This window comes from Coffea arabica, chromosome 5e (genome assembly GCF_036785885.1).
Source record: "Coffea arabica cultivar ET-39 chromosome 5e, Coffea Arabica ET-39 HiFi, whole genome shotgun sequence".
NCBI lineage: Eukaryota > Viridiplantae > Streptophyta > Magnoliopsida > Gentianales > Rubiaceae > Coffea > Coffea arabica.
Genome location: NC_092318.1, coordinates 23,038,667 through 23,053,921, shown reverse-complemented (window position 1 = coordinate 23,053,921; position 15,255 = coordinate 23,038,667).

Here is a 15,255-nt window from a genome sequence, read left to right as displayed (position 1 = left end):
TAACAGGTTTTCTTAAATCCCTCATATTTTAATTGAAACCCTAATTTTTTCACTGGATTTGTAAAATTCCTCACGTTTTTCTTAAAAATGCCTTTTATTTGGAAATTATTCATTTATTAAAGCCCTACCACCCAGTCATTCCACAATAAGTGCAAATGAACCTAGAAAGTAGGGTTTCACTTTTTGGTTTCAAGATTGGAGCAAATTAGGGTTTTCACGATTTTTCGTAGGATGATTTTTCGGTACGGAGCAAGGATCAAATTTGGTTATTAAAAGTGACTTTTAGGTGAGAAATAATATGTGATTAGGAGCAATGATAAAAAGTTAGTGAATAGAAAGTAAAAACCCTAGCATGTGTGTTTTAAAGAAAAACGACGCGAACCGATGGGTACCGCGCGTTACCGATTGAACCCACCACTTGACCACCACTTTCTTACCATACAAGCTCATGAATATTTGAGCAAATATCTCCTTATTTCCAGCTGGCTTTGACCGAAATTTGTGGCTAAAAATCCAAGGGAAAGTGAGAGAAATTTGCATGGCTTTGGTGGTGCCAAGTGTCACCACCCTATGGCTCTTTGGTTGATTTTTTTTTCTTGCCTTCTTAACACCTTGGAGTAGCCTTTCTTCTTCATTTTTCTGCTGCTTGGCTGAGACAAGAGAGGAGAGAAAGAGAGCAAGAAACCAACTTCCTTCTTCTTGAGTTGAGCCATCCAAGTGAGGAATTAAAATTCTAAACCGATTAAAGTGTGAGTTGTGAGCTTGAGAAGCTAGGGCAACCAAGAATTCCAAGAGGAGGTGAAGTATTACTCTTGCAAGCTTCATTTGTTGAGTTATTTGCTGCCTATCCTTGCTATATGGATGATATATGTTGTATTTAAGCTTATATAAGTGGTTGTGGTGATGATTGGAGCAAGAAATCAAGAAAGGTTACATTGAATCCCAAAATTCCAGGCTTCTGGAAAATTTCAGCTCTATTCTGTCTGATTTTATTTAACCATGTTATAGGCCGAATTAGGCTTGGCATAAAACATTAAAGTTGTAGAGAATGGTATTTTATAGGTGCCTACAAAATTTCAGTTTAATCAGAGCAATGTAGCCTGTGAAAAGACCAAAATACCCTCACTATTTTAGGATGTTTCCAGTGTTCCGTTTTAGTCAGTTCATCCAGTTTATCATGTTTATTCACTAGGATCCGTGCTGATTTAGCCATTTACCAAAACATGAAAGTTTTAGCACTCTGTCGTAGCTTTTCAACTCCTACAAGAACACCTCAAACAGACCTTGGTAGCCTGAGATATGACCATTCTAGTGCAGTGCGGTTAATTAGCCATATAGTTGGAAGTTGGCTCTGTAAATTGGGAATTTGACCAGGTTACACTGGAAATTTGACTAAGTGACCTTCATGAAAGTTGTAGGCCTTTGTCTTAGATTCGAAACGGTATAAGTTTCACACCAATCCGATAAGCGTAGCCTCAGATGTGTTCTTTCCGTAAAAACCCATCAAATCTGTCTTTTGTAAACTTCATTTCCGCATTTGTTATTAGTTGATTTATGTTCTTGTATTGTCTTGAGCCTATGGAACGGCTATTGAATGCATTTGTGTTGTGTATGAACTTGGGCTTGAATGAGCAAAAGAGTGAAGCCATAATGGCTGGAAATTAGGTAAACACAAAGGGCATGCTGCCCAAATTTACGCTCGAGGACTAGAGAACTATACTTGCAACTTGAGTAAGGGTTAAGAGTGATTACTACTTGAACCATCTAGGGTACTTGAGTGTTCTTGTTCCGAGGTATATAAGTAAGGACTTGGCCGAACTTGTACCCTTGAGAAATGAAATAATGATTGCTCGAAGTATGTTTTCCTTGTACTTTCAACTTGCATGACAATTTCAAGTATAAATGTTACAAAGTTTTACTGTTTAAAAAGCGAGCAAATGTTTCACGACTACTATCCGAGCGAATTTCAATTTCTTGATTTTTATTGAACGAAACGTCTAAGTTCCGAATCTTAGTCGATTTTCAAAGTTCTTAAGCCAAGTTTTATCGCAGATTTGGACTCCAAACCCGGAGTACCACCCAGACGTGATTACTAGAGGCACTATATCTTTTGGTGAGTGCTTTCAAATACCGAATTGAACTTGATACTTGAACTTGATACGTGACCAATATGATTACATGTTATATACGTGAATTGTTAGGGTAAGAGTGTACTTTATCACACTTGCCCTTATGTGATATATACTTGTTTATTGTTACAATTGACTTGATATACTTGTTTATGATGCGCGCACTTCCTGGAATTCCAGAAACCCTGCGGCGAGTTACTTAAGTCGAGCCGTCAAGGGCTTGGTCGATTGGGTAACGAACCCTGGGTCTCTTGTTTTGTCGAGTGGAGTGATATCTCCTCGACTAATCGGTATACTCGAGTATTACCACCCGTGTTTCTTGAGGATTTTGGGCCCAGCCGGGGGTTTGAACGGTGGACGGAGAGTCGTTTAAGTGGTGTTCTACTGGATTGGTTCCTTTACTTGAAAGTTGACGGAGTGTCAACTATTATGTGATCAAGCTCCTGATGATGAAATGGGAAGATGGCTCATCTGTATCCTTATGCTTTGGAATGATTATTGCTTATTGGATTATTGACTCTTCTGAAAAAAAAAACTTTTACACTCGCTCATTTTGAGATTGCCACTTGACGTGTTATTGCTCACTCTTATGAACTCTTCAGGCTCGTTACTTTGCTATATCAAAAACTTGTACTTATAAATAATGGTCAATTTGCTATTTGGAACCTCACTGGGCTTTTAGCTCATTCCACTCCATTTGTTTTCCTTTCAGGGGTACGAGCGAGGCGTGAGATATGTAAAGACTAGCGTAGACTAGTTGTTTTTTACTTTTGACTTGTACTCGCGCTATTACTCGAATAGAATGTTTTGTACTTGGATTGTATACACTTTGAACCCGTTTGGATATATAGAGGCTTTGTATTTTGAATATGCATCGATGTAAATTGTAAGTGTGAATTGCGAAGTTATTTATGGTCCATGGATGTATGCATGTGATACGAGTGAGTGAGTCCTGGCGAGAGCTGGGCAGGCGGTCCGCCAAACCCTTTGGTACGCCTTAGGAGGAGGTGGGGTCGTCACAATTGATAGTGACAAGTTCAGGTCGTCACTGTAGACTTCAAATTTGTGATGACTTTTGCTACATCTATGACAAAAATATAGGTGAAATGGTGACAAGAAAAGTCATCACAGAATGATATCCGTTAGTGATGACTTTTTCCTCGTCATTGAATAACAAGATTCTGTGACGACTTTTAAAAGGTTGTCACATGGATTCATTTGTGACATAGAATCTGTGACAACCATGTGACAACGGAAAATGTTGTCACTATATCCATATAATGATGACTTTTTGGCTTTCAATGACGGCTTTTTGTTGTCACAAAAGACCAATTTTCTTGTAGTGCCCGAATCTGTCTTGGGAGTCCAAATCAGCAACTTGAAACCAAAATTTGAGTGTCTTCGATTTTGAATCATGGAAAAGTGCCTTCTAGGAACTTTTAGTACTTTGGAAGTAGTTTCCAACGGTACCAAATTTTCCAATTTTGGACCTACAGAGAGTGAGATATGATTTTTCAAAGATCGCACCTCAAATCTGAAATTTCTGAACTTGAAGGGAATTGAGTTTTAGAAACTCTCCATTTCCCTTCGATATTGCTTGACCATTTTACACTTGATTTCAAAGATGAAAATCAGTTTTCCTTGTATTATTAAACCCCACTTTTGAGTCTCGATTTACGAGTAATTAAGGCTCTCTTTCATGATATTTTCTTAGATTGTACAAGGGTACAATCTCTTTCTTGTTAATAAGGGGTTTAAAAGTGATAGTGTGTAATTGTAAATTATTTACTCAGGCACTCAAGAGGATCGTACGGTGGACGCCTAAACCCTCAAGTGGGCATTACTTCCTTGTTTTTGATTGGTGAGTGTCAAGTGCATGACTTGATATATTTACTTGATCTATCTTGCTTATATGCGTGAATGTTACTTGATGAGATGAGTGTATACTTTATCGCACTCGCTCTCATTTACTCGAACTCTACTTGTATTAAACTTGATTTTTAAAGTCGATTGGAGTGAATCTCATCGGCAAAATATACTTGTTTTAGTGTGCATGCCGTGTTATCGTGCGTGTCGTGTTGTCGAGTGGAGTGAACCTCCTTCACTTATGGGGATGCCCAATTCTCTTAGCCAATCTTGCAACTCGAGCCGGCATGGGCTTGGTCGAGAAGCTTGATGAACCAAGAGAATAACAAAACAAAACCTGATCTTTTGAGACCTTGTTCGGCATACTCGGCGAGTATCGCCCTTTTCGTGCGTGTTTGGTTACGGATCCGAGAGGGTGGAATGAGGGATGGAGGAAGTAATAAGTGAAGTTTCTACGGACATAATACCAATCCGAATGACGGAGTGTTATCACGAGGGGGTATCGGATCGATCCGTGGCGAAGCAAGTGGAAAGTAGCTCCTGAGAGCTCCTGTATCCTACTCAAGTGTGTTTAATTGTTAATCGTGAATTACTTGACCTTATCGGTTTATTTATGGTATAAATGTTATTGATACTTGAACTACGTGCTTGCATGATTTTCCTGGTCTCACTGAGTATTGGCTCATCCCATTAGTTTGTTTTCCTTAACAGGAACTAGAATGGAAGAAGTTAAGGAAATGCCGACTTGAGGCACTTTTGTATTAATGTTTTGATTGTAATCGACTATACACTTTTGGATGTTGTATATTTTGGAAAAAGTGACTGTAAGTTTGAAATTGTGATGTAAGATTGAATATTTATGTATGGAAATGACTTCGTACCTTTATTCCGATTTTCATTGTTAGTATTAGACTTTAAGTTTGTGTGACAGCCCCACTTTCCCTTAGGGCGAACCAAAGGGGTTAGTGGACTGCCTGCCCAACTCTCGTCAGGACTACTAAGCTAATCACACCCTAAAATACCTATTCCGAAAGATAATACAGTGCTCGAGCTCTACAACGACCGATAAAAAAAATGAAACAAAGAACGAAAACAAGCCGCGGATGAACAGTGACTGCCAAGTCACAATCCGGCCGGTTTCTGGCAGGATATCCAGCCGGATTCCTGGCCAGATTGGAGGCAGTAGTTCACCCCAAAAATTTCAAAATTTCCCCTGCATATCCGGCCTAATATCCGGCCAAGAACTGGCCGGATACTTGGCCGGATTCCTTGAACAGTAACCTCCAAAAATTTTCTGCTTTCCTCGTTCAACTTCCGCACTCGTCCACAATCCAACCAAGTGCAAGTAAACTTTATCTACCAATAAAGCATGTACATACCAAGTAAACATATAACCCATACATATGAGAAACACTTTTATAAACCCGCATTTACAAACTTTACAAATCCAAAAGGGAACATGGGGCAAAACACATATAGGGTTTCCCACTTCCGAGGAGCTATAAAAAAGAACAAAAGAATGCCTCACTAGCTCGACTCGCTTCTCAAAACATAGTTCCAAAAGTTGTTCCTGTAAGGAAAACAAAGATAACGAGGGTGAGCTTACGCTCATGAGGTACCATCAAGACGCACAAAGATAATCATGCTTAGCCAAGGAACACATAAGAGATTACATCACAATAACCAGGGTTAAAAGGATACAATCGGCTCTCAAGAGCCACTTTCCACTTGTCGTACTTGATCTCAAACCCGTTGACACTCCGTCAACATTTGGAGAAAAGAACAAGACCGTAGATCCCACTTTACACCACATTCCTTCCACAAAACATTCCCCTTACCGGGTCCGAACACCTCACAGAACAGAGAAGGCAATACTCGAGTATACCACAAGGTGTGACGACCCCACTTCTCCCAAGGGCGAACCCAAGGGTATCGGCGGGCCGCCTGCCTAGCTCGCGCCAGGACTCAAACCTTAAAGCGATAAAAACCAGAAAATCCAAAAGAGTACCTTACATACTATATACAAATCCCAAAAAGGTTATAATTACATTCTCCAAAAGTACCTGCTCAAACTATTACACCCTTATAATTACAACCAAAACTAAAAGGTAGACCCTAAGGAGGGTCCTTATACAAACCACCACAATAAAAACAAACATCCTAATTGTCCAACTATGACAAACCAATACTAGTGTAAGTGCCCATAAGTCCCCGCGTCGGCCCCTGCTAAGGAAAACAAAAGGAACGGGGTAAGCTATATGCTTAGTAAGTAAACAGGGGTAAAAGCGTAAATGTCACGTAACCACAGTTACTCAATAAGAGTAAAGCAAAAGCAGAAAAGTAACATCACATAATAAGGATACAGGTGGCTCCAAAGCCAAGTCGTTGCCATGCGTGACCTCCTGTCGACACTCCGTCGACCATACATAAGGTCCGTAGAACTCCACTTGTACACCCACCGAACACCTTATCACCCTCACTGGCCAGTCACCTCACAAACTTGCCCAGGCGAACGAAATCACAAACTTGAGCTTGAGTCACAAGCTCGGGTCACAAAATTGGTTCACATACTCAGCGAACCGGGTTCACAAACTTGGTGACCTCAAACCAAGTTGGACTGACTTCGACCAAGCCCTAACCGGCTCGAATAGTCCATCTAGGTATTGAGTTCAACCTCAAACTCACAACATTCACAAAATTATTCAAAAGTCACCCTGAGCCACCAGCTCAAGGGTTTTAGTTCCAAAATTGCTCATATACATAAGCCATGTACAAATATGTGTGCAAATTAGGGTTTAGAGCGAGTGCGATAAAGTACACCCTCGTCTAAGTACCCTCTTCATACATATCGAAACACATAAGCAACTAACATACAAAAGCGGCCTGAATACTTACTCCAAATACAAAAGTAGTACAAAAGCGGAAATCACTTCGTTGGTTGGCTAGTAGTGGGCCCCACCGGCTCCGCCTAGTTCACCACCGTCTGAAATCGAAGATTGTGTCACAATATATCACAAACAGCTACTCACACATGTAAAACAAGCAAAACGGCAAAATTGGCACGCGCAAGTGCGAAAACGGCAAAATGGGGCACACGCGCGCGCGCGGAACGGCAAACGGGACGGCCAAATCGGCCATCTTAAACCGTTTTGGTCGAAAGTTAGGATAGGAGTGTCGGATCAAGGTGAGCGAGATACCGTTTCGAAGCTAAGAGGAAGGGCTACAATTCTCATGAAGACATCTCAACCCAGATCTCAATAGGTATAGGTCAAAAAGGCACGAAATAGTGCCAGCTGTTTCATGGCAAGTTACCAAACATGCCCTGTTTGCAAGGCCGTAACTCACGGCTCAGAATTCGAAAACAAGAAATTCCAAAGGCGTTAGAAAGCTGAGACATAAGGCTAAAACTTTGATGTTTTGGCCAAGACCTGAATCCACTCAGAACAGAACGAAAATCGAGTGTCAACGTACCCGTCAGAACTGTCCAAATACAAGGCAGTTCTGACGAGCGTTATTGTTTTGATCATAACAGGAGCTACGGAACTCGGTTTTCGACGTAATTTATACCGTTTCGAAGCTGAGACCAAGATCTAAATTTCTTATGAAGGAGTCGACACCCAGATCGTATGGAATCAGAACGGAAAAATGCACGGCAGAAACTGAAATGCAAAACGTACACAAACGGACGTCTAAAACAGGTCTGAGGGTTTTGTCTATAACTCGGAATACATTAATCCGTTTGACCTGCAATTTTACAGGTAGATTCAGCACTTAAAAGGATACAACGTTGAAGAAGGCCACTTAACCCAGTTTCGAGTGTAACTAGGTCAAAACTGTAAGATACTAAACCAGAATCGTAAAACAGGTGAACAAACCGCAACCTGGTGCAAACAGCATAACTCAGCCTACTTAAGTCCAAATTCAGAAATTTAAAAGGCATACGAAAGCTTAGAAACAGGGCTACATTTCATCAGAAGACTAGAACAACCAATTCTGACGTAATCCTATCCAAAATCACCAATTACAAGTGCAGTTCTTACATTCGGACAAAACCAGAACAGCAAGGGTATTTTCGACTTTTCTCACTCTACACTACTCCGATTGACCTGAAATTATACAGGCACCTATAAAATGTCATTTCCTACAACTTTCATGTTTTAAGCCAAGGCCAATTCGGCCTCTATCTAGGACCAAAATATTCGGACAGAATGAAGAACCAAGAAACCCCAATTTTCCAAATTTCATTCAAAACAGAAATCACTTGCAATCTTCCACTTTTTCCACCATCTAGCATCATTACATACCATTTCCAACCATCATATATAGCCACACAATCATGCTTATATTAAAACAGGAAAAATCCCAATAAATATAAAACTTCACTAAATCATCCACAAATCAAGATATAAACCATAATTTTTCATCTCTTAACACCACTAAGCATGAATTAAGCTTCATTAGGTGAAGGAGAGAGTTCATTCATTACTCACCTAGTAAAACAAGAGAGAGGGAGTTGCTTGTCACCTTAGCTTCCACAAACACTTCACCAATCAACTTACTAATACCAAATGAAGAGGTTTTATGGAAGGAATTCAAGATTAACCGGTTAGTTTATGAGATTGAGCAAGATTAGGACAAGGAATTGAGAGAGATTTTTCTTTCTTCCTTTGGAGAGAATTTCGGCCAAGAGAGAGAAAAGAATGAGGAAGATTAAGCTTCATTTGTCTTATAAGAAGGTTGGAAAAAATAAGAATTAATTCTAGCCACAAGTTTGGTTAACACTTGGTTGAATCACAACCACACAATTTTCTCTCTCTTGTTGCATTTGAACCACTAATTTTCGGCCAATAAGAAGCTAAGAGGGGGGGAAGATATTTTGCTCTATTAGTGGTAAACTTGCATGGCAAGTAAGTGGTGGTCAATTGGTGCGTTCAATCGGTAATGCGCGGGACCCGCCGGTTCGCGCCGTTTTTTCTTAAAACACATGTACTAGGGTTTTTACTTCCTATTCACTAATCTTATCTTATTGCTCCTAATTACATATTATTTCTCACTTAAAAGTCACTTTTAATCACCAAATTTGATCCTTTTTCCGTACCAAAATTTCATCCGGCGAAAATCACAAAAACCCTAATTTTGCTCCAATGCTGAAACCGAAGAGTGAAACCCTACTTTCTAGGCTCACTTGCACTTATTATGGAATAATTGGATAGTAGGGCTTTAAATCTTAATCCCTACATAGGGTTTTCGAAATACTCCTAAAACCAAACGTTACCGCCCAGCTAATGAATATATCAACGTCGAACGGACTGGGGCCTCACACAAGGTCGAGGAGTAAACACTCCACTCGACTAACAGTCACTCTTGGTTCGTTGTTGAATCGACCAAGCCCTTGCCGGCTCGACCCGAACAACGACCAATGAGGTATGAGCTCAGATATCACAATAAAGTCGTTGGATACAATCCTCCAAATGACATCAAATCATGCACAAGTACAGTTTCACAGTTATACAGTATACAGATAAGAGATCAAGAGCAGTGAAGTACACTCTCGTCTCATTCAAGACAACCAAGTCACAGAATCAAGTACAAACAATCATTTAAGCATTAAACCATTCAATGGTACACTCACCGGTTCAAATATACAAGTTCACAAGTTTCCTTCAGATGTAGGCCCCGGATCACCGGCACGACCTAAAAATAAGAAAATTACCACAATTGAGACTCAAACACGAGTCATAACCTCTTTAATGAACTACTAGAGCAATACCAAATTATAACTAAGAAGTGAAATGAAATAACATTAGGTGCCAAGCATAAACAACCTCAAGACCTGTCCATTTCTACTCAAAATCACTCCTAACTCAAATGTACCCAATCTCCTTAACTTTGGACAGCACTTCCCCTTAATTTTTCACATTTCCAACCTACCATTTATCACCAATATTCATCCCACAACTATCACAAGTACATATACAATTTGTAGGCTATTCAATACACCTCGTTGGGGTCACAATACCCTTAACTCTTAACCAATTAAGAACTCAATACCCAACCAAAACAAAGCCCAAATTGAAACCCTAAAACTGAAATTTTGCCCTATAAGCTGAAATTTTCCTCAACAAACCACAATTAACACAAATTAGCTTCATTTTACCCAATATAAAACTATCACTCCATGGTTAATCAATAATTACCATATAAAAATAGAAAAATCACCAATAAATCTAAAATTGGTCAAGCTCAACTTTAAATCATGAAATGTTCCACCAAATAGCATGTTTACCTCTACAAACCACTAATATACTATTATTAAAACAAAGAGAGAATTTCTTGGCAACTCACCTTACAAACCACAAGAGACAAGGTAGCTAGTAATTTCTCTTCACAAATGGCTCCACCACAAACCTTAACCTAGCTTAACAATTCACTTTTATGGAGGAATTTCGGATTTAAGTAGTTGGTTCACAAGATTTGAGCAAGAAATGAAGCCAAAAGTTGGAAGCTTTTCTCTCTTCTCCTCTCTATGTTGCTCGGCCAAGACAAGAGAAAATGGAGAGGATTTTGGGTCAAAATTGATTTTAGGAAAGGTGAGGAAAGATTCGTCAAAGTCCACCCTCCAACCATATCGCGCCACCTAGCATCTTTTATGTTTATCTCATCCCTCTTATTTCCAACTACAATTTAATCTAGATAACCTCCAATTGTCTAATAATACCTAGTAATAAAATCCTTGTATGTAAAAATTCACCAAATGGTCCACATTTATCGCGCTTATCGTATTAGTGGGTCCTACGTTCAATATACCCCACTATTAACACATGAAATAACTTATTTTAGAAAAATGACTTAAAAATCATATTTTTTTCATAAAAATCCCTAGAAAATTAATATAGTGAAGAAGAATATAGAAAATGTGTACAAAGGAATAAATTAAATGCCTAGAAAATAAGGAAATTTCGGGATCTCACACTCTCTCCCCCTTAAAATAAATTTCGTTCTCGAAATTTCTCACCTGGATTAACAAATAGCTCAGGGTATTTCTTTTTCATCTCCTCTTCCACCTCCCAGGTTGCCTCTTCCACTCCATGATTTCTCCATAGGATTTTCACCAATGAAATTTGTTTATTCCATAGTTCCTTAATCCTTCGATCTAGTAATCGTACAGGTCTCTCTTCATAGGTGAGTGCTTCATCTATCTCAATCTCCCCCGATTGTACAATGTGGGTTGGATCAGGGTAGTACTTTTTAAGCATCGAGACATGGAAGACGTCATGAATTCGGGATAAACTTGGCGGCAACTCGAGTTGGTACGCCACTTTCCCAACTCGTTGGAGAATCGTATAAGGTCCTACGAACCGAGGTTGAAGTTTCTTTCCTTTACCCGCAGTGACACTTCATAGTGGCGTGATCTTAAGAAAAACACGGTCTCCAATTTAGAACTCCAAATCTTTCCTTCGGTTGTCCGCATAGCTCTTTTGTCGGCTTTGAGCTGTTTGGAGTCTTTGACGAATCAACTTAACCTTTTCTTGTGCATCCTCCATCCAGGGAATGGTTGTTGGATCTAAAACCTTCTTTTCCCCTACTTCATCCCAATAAATGGGCGAACGACACTTCCATCCGTAGAGGGTTTCATACGGTGCCATTTGAATGGACGAATGGTAACTATTATTGTAGGCGAACTCTACTAAAGTCATATGCTGGCCCCAATTACCCTCAAAGTCCAGAATACAAGTCCGTAACATATCCTCGAGGGTTTGAATTGTTCGCTCCGACTGTCCATCCGTCTGGGGGTGATAAGTGGTACTAAGGTTAAGTTTGGTCCCCAAGTTCTCTTGAAACTTTTGCCAAAACCTCGATACAAAACGAGGATCTCGGTCAGAGACTATACTCATTGGGACCCCATGTAACCTCACAATTTCATCCATGTACAACCGAGCCAACTTGTCCATGGAATACTTCATATTCACAGGTAAGAAATGGGCCGATTTGGTTAACCGATCAACGATCACCCAAACGGCATCATGTCCTTTCTGAGTCCTTGATAATCCGGAGACAAAATCCATCGTAATATTTTTTCACTTTCATTCAGGTATCTCAAGAGATTGTAACAGTCCAGAGGGTTTTTAGTGTTCAGCCTTAACTTGTTGACAGACCAGACAGGTTTGTATATATTGAGCAATCTCCCTCTTCATCTTATCCCACCAGTACAATCATCGTAAGTCCTAATACATCTTGTTACTACTAGGATGGATCGTGTATTTCGATCGATGGGTTTCATCTAAAATCTCTCTTTTCAAGTTTTCATCATTAGCCACCACTACCTGATTCCGATACTTCAAAATTCCTTCAGGACTTACATTGAAATCAGGCAGTTCTCCTTTTTCCACCTTATTCCTCCACTTTTGCAACATTAGATCCTCAGTCTGGGCCTCTTTGATTCAGTCTAATATAGTGGATGTCACCCGGATATTTCCAAAAGTTACTTTTTGACGTCCCAATCTAGGGTTCCACTCACTAACTGCTCCTAACATCTCCCACTCCTTGACCATTAACCCAGCTACTTGAGCCTTCCGACTTAGGGCGTCAGCTACTACATTAGCCTTACCCGGATGGTAATTGATCGTGCAGTCATAATCTTCTAAGAGTTCTATCCATCGGCGTTGCTTTATATTCAACTCCGTTTGGGAAAAGAGGTACTTAAGGCTCTTATGGTCTGAATAAACCTCAAAGTTAACCCCGTATAGATAGTGTCTCCACTTTTTCAGAGCAAAGACCACTGCAGCTAGCTCCAAGTCATGGGTGGGATAGTTTTGTTCGTGTTATTTCAATTTCCTAGAAGCAAAGGCAATCAAGTTCTTATTTTGAATCAACACGCACCCCAAACCTTCTCTCGAAGCATCAGTATACACAGTGAAACTATCCCTACCGTTAGGCAATGCTAGTATAGGAGCTATGGTTAACCTTCGCTTCAACTCTTGAAAACTTTCCTCACACCTAGCATCCCACAGAAAACGGCCACTTTTCTTTGTTAAATCGGTTAAAGGACCGACAAGTTTCGAGAAATCCTCAATAAACCGACGGTAGTAACTTGCCAACCCTAAGACACTTCGAATCTCGATGGGACTTTCAGGCCTCTTCCATTCAGTCACCGCCTCTACCTTCGCTGGATCCACAGTGATACCCTCTTTCGAAATCACGTGTGACGCCCCCACTTCTCTCTAAGGCGAACCAAAGGATATTCTCGGGACACCTGCCTAACTCTTGCCAGGACTCAAGACAATTCCCGTTCAAACTTAATGAAATACCAGCCATCACGATGATATAAGTAAGAAAGGGAGGTCATTCCCATAAATAACATTCAAACTTACATCACGAGTTTCAAAATACATCAAGTATCCAATTCTTACATCAAGTTATCAAAATATACAATAATCCAGAGTCTAGCCAAGCATATTGAAAAACCCTAATACAAAAGTACATTCGAAGGGGGTTTCTCCGAGGTCCATTCCAGATCCTTTCCTGTTAAGGAAAACAAATCTACAGAGTGAGCAAAACGCTCGTAAGGCCAAGAACACACATGCAAGCACGTTGTTCAAGTAACAATCCTTATTTACAAGTAGAGCAATAATATTGCAATAATTAACAATTCGAACGAGAAAAGTAAACAGAAACAATTCAAGAATATAGGAGCTCTCAGGAGCTATTTTCCACTTGCACGATCGCGAACCTGCACTAGTTGACACTCCGTTAACCGGATAGGTTTAGTCCGTAGAACTTCACTTATCATGTCCCCTTTCACCTTACATACCCCTGTATCGGGCCCGCCTGTCGTTTGTTTGAAGCGATACTCCAAGCAAGACCTCTCAATAGGTCAAGCTTATATCTTCTCATGGTTCACCAAGGAGCCTGACCAAGCCCAAGCCGGCTCGTGTCCAAGGTTAGCCAGTGAGATTTGGGCGTCCCCCATGTTCATTTGTGAATTGAGGAGATTCACTCCAACGACGTATGCAGCCATAGCATACCATTTCATTTCATTCAATCATTTAATATCATTCAATCATTCATTTCATTGAATACATTTCATTCCATTCATTTCAAATGAGAACGAGTGCGGTAAAGTACACACTCGACTCCATTTTCAAAATCTCCAATCATTTATACCAGTTAAGCATGTATCAAGTACTCATACACTTGACACTCACCGAGTGATTCAAGTAGCAAGTACAAGCGATTGATTAGGCGTCTCCCGTGAGATCCTCTTGGAGGTCCTCTTGAGTGCCTGAGCAATAAATAATGAACTATCACTTATAAACCCCAAATATCAAGGAAGATTGTATACTTGTACAATCTAAGAAAATTTCATGAAAATGAGCCTTAATTACTCGTAAATCGAGACTAAAAAAATGGGGTTTTAAAACACAAGCAAAATCTGATTTTTTTTTCATCTTTGAAACAAAGTATAAAATGGTCTAGCAATATCAAAGGAGATAGAGAGTTCGAAACCTTCAATTTCCTTTAAGTTTGGAAATTTCAGATTTGTCGAGCAATCTTTGAAAAATCGTATTTTACTCTCTACAAGTCCAAAATTGGAAAACTTGGTACCGTTGGAAACTTCTTCCAAAGTACTAAAAGTTCCTAGAAGACACTTTTCCATGATTCTAAATGAAAGATATTCAAAATTTAGCTCAAAGTGGCTGTTTTGGAATGCCAAGACAGACTTGGGTTGATTTTCAGCAAAGTTTGGAAATTCGGCAAAATTCACACAATATGAACAAGCTTCTGAAATTTGGAACTCAATTAGAGTTACAATCAAATTTTTCAACACAACAAGCGAAACAAGAATTGGAGTTTTGGCCGCCAAGATATGGTAGCTCAAAGTTGGTGCAAAAGTGAAACTGTTAAGCAAATTTCAGGTTTAAATCACGTACTTCGGGACTTTGTTTGAGCTTCGAAATAGACACAGAATGGCACAAAATTTGGTAGGATTATACTACCATATAAGGGCTATTCCTCTGCCAAATTTCATAGAAAAAATACGTATGGGAAGTCGGTTAACAAAATCATTAAAGCTCCAAGAACTTCCAAGTCAGAACTGCCTTGTGGTTCCGTTTTACGTTTTCCGTTTTCAAAATGTTTGGCCAACAAAATGTCTCAATCATGATCCATTTGTGTAGAAAATGTCTAAAAAACATCCAAGATACATTTGGTAGGTGATCAACATCAAGAATTTCAAAACAACAAGTCCCAATAAAGATTT